The following is a 7,794-nucleotide window of genomic DNA, read 5'->3' as shown; positions in this document are numbered from 1 at the left end:
AGGTACTGATAATTTTAAATCAAAATGATTACTTGTACCACTCTAAAGGTCAATAAAGCTAAGCTATCAGCAAAAGTGCCTCAGGATAATCTCTGCTGTTCTTTGATGGTGAACAGGGTGAAATAACAGACAGGGATTCAGGTGGACTGCTGAGCTGGATGGAGAATAGGAGTGGGGAGCATTGGAGGCAATCCCCAAATCTCTTTGTCTAATAATGTAATTATGTTTGACCCTTTATTTCTAATTACTAGTCAACAAAAATATGCACCCATATGTTCAATATTACATCACAGGCAACTGAAGAGTGAGGGTTGGAGAATCAAACTCGCAGTTTATTTATTGTACATTGCATGTACATTGGCCAAACTGGACAGTCTCTACGCAAAAGAATAAATGGACACAAATCTGACATCAGGAATCATAACATTCAAAAAACAGTGGGAGAACACTTCAACCTCTCTAATCACTCAGTGACAGACTTGAAGGTGTCAGTTTTGCAACAAAAAAACTTCAAAAACAGACTCCAAAGAGAGACTGCTGAACTCGAATTAATATGCAAATTAGATACAATTAACTTAGGCCTAAACAGAGACTGGGAATGGTTGGGTCATTACACTAATTGAATTTTTTTCCCCCCATGTTAAGTTCTCCTCACACCTTCTATGGGTCATCTCGATTATCACTTCAAAGTTTTTTCTTCTGCTGCTACTGATAGCTCATCTCAATTGATTGGCCTCTTACAATTGGTATGCGTACTTCCACCTTTTCATGTTCTCTGTATGTATAAATATCTTCTGTCTGTGTGTTCCACTCTATGCATCTGAAGAAGTGAGCTGCAGCCCACGAAAGCTTATGCTCAAATAAATTTGTTAGTCTCTAAGATGCCACAAGTACTCCTGTTCTTTTTGCGGATACAGACTAACACGGCTGCTACTTTGAAACAGTTTATATTGGCTACTGACCATCTGCAGAAATGTCAATAGTAAATAGTTCAGGGAGTGCATTTTGATAGGAAAATTTCAGTCCAAAAATTTAGACCAATTCTGATCACTAAAGCATCATAAGCATTTATAAGGCCATACTATCATTTATAATCAGGCTTCTCTACCTCACTCTGGCAATGTAAAGGAGCCTTAACTCTTTTACACCTGTTTTATGCTCCTGAGGGAATTCACTAAGAATGGGAACAAGTCACTAAGATCAATGGGAACAACTAAGTAGGCAGGCTGCTACATTATGCTCTACCTGAGGGGACAGAGCATGCCTCGTGCCTACTTCCAAACATCCCAAAGCCCTCCCCCTCCACACTGGGCCTGCTGCAATAGCGAATGAGAGGTATAGTGTCTATCTTGCTTGCACACATGCCCCACAGTGGTGATTAACATCTCCCCATGCATGTACAGCCCCCACCCTGCACTGATTTACATCTGTGCCAGCTGCTCTTGGCAGCCGGGCAGAGGCACATGACCACTCTTGCAGCTTCCCTTTGATTCCCCTCAGAAGTCATTTTTCTGCAGGAAAGCAAAGAAATCTGTGGAGGATATGAATGCTGTGCCCACACATTGATGCAGAATTCCTCTAGGAGTAATGTGCATATGGGCCATACTGATGACTGTAGGACAAAAGTGTAATGCTTGTACCAGTCTACTCTGGTCAAACTTTGTAGTTTGAAGTCAATGGGACTTATGCTCCTAAATCATAGACTCATAGACTTTAAGGTCAGAAGGGACCATTATGATCATCTAGTCTGACCTCCTGCATGATGCAGGCCACAAAGCCATCCTAACCCTTTCCCTTGACTCTGCTGTTGAAGTCCCCAAATCCTGGTTTAGAGACTTCAAGTAGCAGAGAATCCTCCAGCTAGTGACTCCTGCCCCATGCTGTGGAGGAAGGCGAAAAACCTCCAGGGCCTCTGCCAATCTTCCCTGGAGGAAAATTCCTTCCCAACCCCAAATATGAGGATCAGTAGAACCCCGAGCATGTAGGCAAGATTCTCCAGCCTGACCCTCATTGGCCATTGATACTATTTACCAGCGATGGCACACTGTTCGTTTGACTAAAATCATGTTATCCCATTAAACCATTCCCTCCATAAACTTATCTAGCTTAATCTTAAAACCAGACAGGTCCTTCGCCCCCACCGTTTCCCTCGGAAGGCTGTTCCAATATTTCATTCCTCTGATGGTCAAAAACCTTCGTCTAATTTCAAGCCTAAACTTCCCCACGGCCAGTTTGTATCCATTCGTTCTCGTGTCCACATTAGTACTGAGCTGAAATAATTCCTCTCCCTCCCTGGTATTTATTCCTCTAATATATTTAAAGAGAGCAATCATATCCCCCCTCAGCCTTCGTTTGGTTAGGCTAAATAACCCGAGCTCCTCGAGTCTCCTTTCATACGACAGGTTTTCCATTCCTCTGATCATCCTAGTGGCCCTTCTCTGTACCCTTTCCAGTTTGAGTTCATCTTTTTTAAACATGGGAGACCAGAACTGCACACAGTACTCCAAATGAGGTCTCACCAGTGCCTTGTACAATGGAAGCAGCACCTCCTTATCCCTACTAGATATACCTCGCCTAATGCATCCCAAGACCGCATTGGCTTTTTTCACCGCCACGTCACATTGTCGACTCATAGTCATCCTGCGGTCTACCAGGACTCCAAGGTCTTTCTCCTCCTCCGTTACTTCTAACCGATGCGTCCCCAGCTTGTAACTAAAATTGTTGTTAGTCATCCCTAAGTGCATCACCTTACACTTTTCACTATTAAATTTCATCCTATTTCTGTTACTCCAATTTTCAAGGTCATCCAAGTCTCCCTGCAGAATATCCCGATCCTCCTCCGAATTGGCAATACCTCCCAACTTTGTGTCATCAGCAAACTTTATCAGCCCACTCTTACAATTGGTTCCGAGGTCAGTAATAAATAGATTAAATAAAATGGGTCCCAAAACCGAACCTTGAGGAACTCCACTGGTGACCTCCCTCCAATCTGACAGTTCCCCTTTCAGTACGACCCGCTGCAGTCTCCCCATGAACCAGTTCCTTATCCACCTCTGGATTTTCATATCGATCCCCATCTTTTCCAATTTAACCAATAATTGCTCGTGCGGTACAGTATCAAACGCTTTACTGAAATCAAGGTATATTAGGTCCACCGCATTTCCCTTATCTAATAAGTCTGTTACTTTCTCAACGAAGGAGATCAGATTGGTTTGGCACGATCTGCCCTTGGTAAAACCATGTTGTAATTTGTCGCAATTGCCATTGACCTCAAGGTCCTTAACTACTTTCTCCTTCAGAATTTTCTCCAGGACCTTGCACACTACAGATGTTAAACTGACAGGCCTGTAGTTACCCGGGTCACTTTTTTTCCCTTTCTTGAAAATAGGAACCACATTAGCTATTCTCCAGTCCAACGGTACCACCCCCCAGTTTAAAGATTCATTAAAAATTATCGCTAAGGGGCCTGCTATTTCTCGCGCCAGTTCCTTCAATATTCTTGGATGAAGATCATCTGGTCCGCCCGACTTAGTCCCGTTAAGGTGTCCAAGTTTGGTTTCTACCTCGGATATGGTAATCCCCCCTCCTGTATCCCTCTCTGTCACGCTGCCAATATTCCTAATCCCTTCATTGGCCTCATTGAACACCGATGCAAAATATTTGTTTAGATATTGTGCCATGCCTAGATTATCCTTAATCTCCACTCCAGCTACAGTCTTCAGCGGTCCCACTTCTTCTTTCTTTGCTTTCTTCCTATTTATATGACTATAAAACCTCTTACTATTGCTTTTAATTCCCCTCTCAAGGTCCAACTCTACACGGCTTTTGGCCTTTCTCACTCCATCTCTACATGCTCTGACCTCAATAAGGTAAGTTTCCTTACTGATCCCTCCCCTCTTCCACTCTTTGTACGCTTTCTGTTTTTTCCTAATCGCCCCTTTGAGACGGTCGCTCATCCAGCTCGGTCTAAATCTCTTGCTTACTAACCGTTTTCCCTTTTTTGGGATACAGGCCTCCGATCACTTAGGTACTTTGCAAAAATCCCACTGTAAGGTGCCTATATATGGGCATCAGAGCCTAACTTTAGTTTCCTGTTTTTGAAAGATTTGGCCTAGAAAATTTTGATATAAAAGTTGACAATAACTTTGTCAATGTATTGAAAGCTTAAGTACGTTTTCATTGTTAACACTGGAGCAATGATGTCTTGAAGTGACAAAGATTTTGTCCCCTTGTAGCAGGCTTCACCCAGAGGTCAGGAGGCCTGGTGGGCAGTCCATGGTTCAGCAGTCCTCACCATCCTGGAATGGCTTTGCTGTGTGGTCTGTTGGCCCGGCATTTGCGCTACTGTCTTCATACCCCGGTGCTCCATGAGTTCTCCTGGCTGGAGGGGAGTGGTGAGGGAGATTGTGGAGAGAGAGGGCCCAAATCCCCAAGTCCCAGCCTGTAGGGAAGGGGTGAGGAGTGTCTCAATTACCTTTTCCCGATACACCAGACTAGCCTTCCCTGGACTGCTTCCTACCTCCCCTATCTTTCAGTTTGCAGTGCTCTTGCCCTCCCAGTGGAGAGTTCCTAATAGGGCTCAGTAGTTCAGATAATCACATGGGTATTCCCCAGCCCACTTCTCAGTGTGCAGTTATTCCTCCTTTGCAGGGAAAAGGTTGAGACCCCTGGCCTCCCAGTTGGGTCTTACCGTAGCCAGCCCAGATCCTTTACCTGTAGATCACTCTGTCCCAGAAACTGCAAACTGGCTTCCTCCCAATCAAGACAGCCTCTCCTTCACTCTCTCTCTGCTTGATTGATAGAGTCCCCTTTTAAGCAGATCTTCCATTTGGAGCATGCCCCACAGCCAGTTAGGGAAGGGGCCTCTTGGCCCTGTACTGCCCATTTACTTGTTAGCCTTTGTGTGGGGTCTATAAACCTCGTCACACCCTAAGAGAAGTTTTAAATAAAAATATAGTTTTATTTTCTGATATTGCAATCTCCTATGCACATGCTTAATTTGAGTGCTGTAAAGTCATGGACCTCCTTAAATGTGTGCAGGATCAGGTCCTTAATTTTCAATATTGTTTTTTGCCTATAGCAGTTTTGTATAATTAAAATAAGATATCCTACCAGTAGTGGAGTGTTTTTAAAATCCAGCAATTATAATTTAGTAAATTATACATTTTAATCTAAATTTGCAGTGGCACACATTTTCAAATTAGTTTTACAAGGCCTTAACTTAATTTAAAAAAAAAGACACTGATTTAAATCAGTTTTGTCACAATCTGCTTTACCAGTTGTCATTAGGATAGTTTGGTTATTGTATATCTTATGGAAGAGATAGTGTTGAACCTCCTCTCTTAGGTGAAAATGAGGCAAAGTGGTTATAACTTAAGTATTTTACAGTTTCAGCAATGTTTTCCATTATTCCTGGAGTATCTAATTTTTTGAGTGAAGGATACATGAGTACTGCAGCACGTGTAATGAGTTCCAGATTTTGATATGAGATTTTTTTCTTCCTCTTCGTCACATTTGCAGCTTTGTGACTAAGTTGTCCATGTGTCATTTGAGTTTTTATTCAGTTATAGGTTTTATTGCTAATTCTGTCAAATACTGATCAGTGAAGACTCAGCATTTATGTGTCAAAAATGTTTATTCCAAACATACAACCTGTAAGGTAGTCGCGGCTCTCTCCCCATCCATCAGGGGGAGAGACCACACCCTCTTTGCTACGACAATTCTGGACTCCTTCGGTTCAGGGGAAAATTAGATCACAGTTAGTGTCCCAGGCCTGCAGTCAGACTGAGCAGTGATAAGTTTATAGGCCCAGAGCCCTGAATCAGGGCGAGGCGACACACAGTTAATAGCTCTGGCTTGTGGTCTGGGAGAGCAGCAACGAGTCTATCTGCCCAGACCCTAAATCAGGGCAGGGCAGTAATCCAGTAGGGGCTCTGACCTACAGTGAATCAGGGAGAGCAATATAGAGTCTATTCCTGCAGGCCCTCAATCAGGGCAGGGCAGCACTCCGTTCAGGTAAGGGGCTCTGGCCTGCAGTCAGGCAGAGCAACAGTGGGGAGATTAGCTCTCTGGTGTGAGAGTCAGCAAACCATCTGCCATCCTAGTTCAGGGGGGAGCCAGACTAATGCAGGCCGCCTCACCACAAAGTGGGGAGGATTCCACCCTGATGGTGAAGTGGCAGGGGGACACAGTCCCTCCCACTCCACTGTGTCCTAGCCCAGGGCCCTAACAGTGGCAGAGTGGTCTGCCCCTGGGTCAGTGGGAAAATCTGACCACAACATGCTGGCCAGCTTGCTGTCGGTCACACAGCCAAACCCTATTCGGCTTCCCTGGGCTCCTTCCAACACTTTCAGTTCAGGACAGGTAACTGAGTTCCGGGGTTGTCGTCGGTCTCGCTTGGGTAAACAGCAGATGGCAGCCCGAATAGCTCCTTGGTGTCTGGCAGTTCTGGTCATCCTTCCGGGTCTCTGGCACTGTACTAGCTTTCATCAGGTCTGGGCTCTAGCAGCAGGGGAAAGACATTCTGCTCCTCTGGCCACTCTGCCCCAATAAGCTAGAGGGCCAGCCTTTTATAGTTCCTCTTCCTGCCCAGCCACTGTGCTTCCGACAGGATGGCCGCGGGTATCCCAGTTCTGCCCAGCAGGGGGCGGTTGCAGCTCTCTCCCCGTCCATCAGGGAGGGAGGCAACGCCCGCTCGCTACACAACCCTATATTTTGATTTCACATGATTTCCATGATTAATGGACATTGTGAATATTGCTCCAACAATCAAGACTCAGTAAGAGTTTTCTCCTCCAGGAATAGTGCACATGCTGTTTAATCTCATCATAGACTGAATCCAGCAATCTTTCAGTAAATGTGCACATACTTTATTTTAAGCACAAGAGTAGACCCAGTGCAGCCCATGGGACTACTCACATGCTTAAAGTTAAGTAAAACATAAGTTGTTTGCAAGATAGTTGTCAATTAGGTTGTCAAAATCCCCAAATTAGCTGCAACTCTGATCCTCATGGTCTCCTCCAGGGCACCCCACCTAGGTCTCAGGCCTCCAGACATCAACTGTCTCAGACCAGGGCCTTAGGTTGCAGATCTCTGCAATTCGTTATGATTTTGCCTACAGTTCTGATCTCTCAGGGTAATGACAGGGTTATCCAGTGATCAGTCCGCTTTCATAAAGCAAACTATTATTTATTCAAAAAAAGTGTTTCAGAAAAAAACCCAAACATTTATAGGCATCCTTAGCTTATCAGGTGTTCACCCATCTTCCTCCTGGAGATCCTGGTAGGGCTAAAATACTTGAGGTCTTCCCACAGAGCCTGTTTCTGTTGATCACAGTCTCATGCCTGTCAGTTCTAGATGGTCTCTCCCCCTGGATCAGGGCTGTTATTTTTATAAAATTTTAAGTTTCTTTTCTGCTTTTTCCTAAGGGGGTGAAACTTCTATTGTATGTTTGAATATAATAAGGCATGATGTCAAATAACTAACTCAGCTGAAGTTTTATTTAAGTATGACAGTCTATCAGTAGTTAATACAGTGCTATACAGAAAGGAAAACACGTTCCCTACTCTCTGTATTGGAGAAGTGATGGGAGCTTATTTCAGTTCACTCCAAACTTACCAAGCTCTTTATATACTAGTTTAGAACACAGAAAACCCTTTCTCATGCTATTTTTGCAGAGTGGTTTTGCTGACATTAGTTTATTTTGAATTCTGTTTTGCTGGTGCTAATCAATAAATGACATCTGTAACCATTTTTAGCTGTTAATGACTTAGACATTAATCAGTGGTTTCCTGT

The 7,794-nt window shown here is 44.0% G+C and overlaps 1 protein-coding gene across 1 annotated transcript in view; it reads left to right on the top strand.

The window, feature by feature from the left end:
• Positions 1 to 445: 445 nt before the first annotated feature.
• DNAH8 (dynein axonemal heavy chain 8) overlaps positions 446 to 7,794 on the top strand; it is a 581,193-nt gene continuing 573,844 nt past the window's right edge. Inside the window, exon 1 of the mRNA XM_054024546.1 lies at positions 446 to 746. The gene's annotated coding sequence lies outside the window, so the exon portion shown is untranslated. The remainder of the gene's footprint in view (positions 747 to 7,794) is intronic.

The sequence above is a fragment of the Malaclemys terrapin genome, chromosome 3, assembly GCF_027887155.1.
Source record: "Malaclemys terrapin pileata isolate rMalTer1 chromosome 3, rMalTer1.hap1, whole genome shotgun sequence".
NCBI lineage: Eukaryota > Metazoa > Chordata > Testudines > Emydidae > Malaclemys > Malaclemys terrapin.
This window is presented reverse-complemented; position numbering and strand designations above follow the sequence as displayed.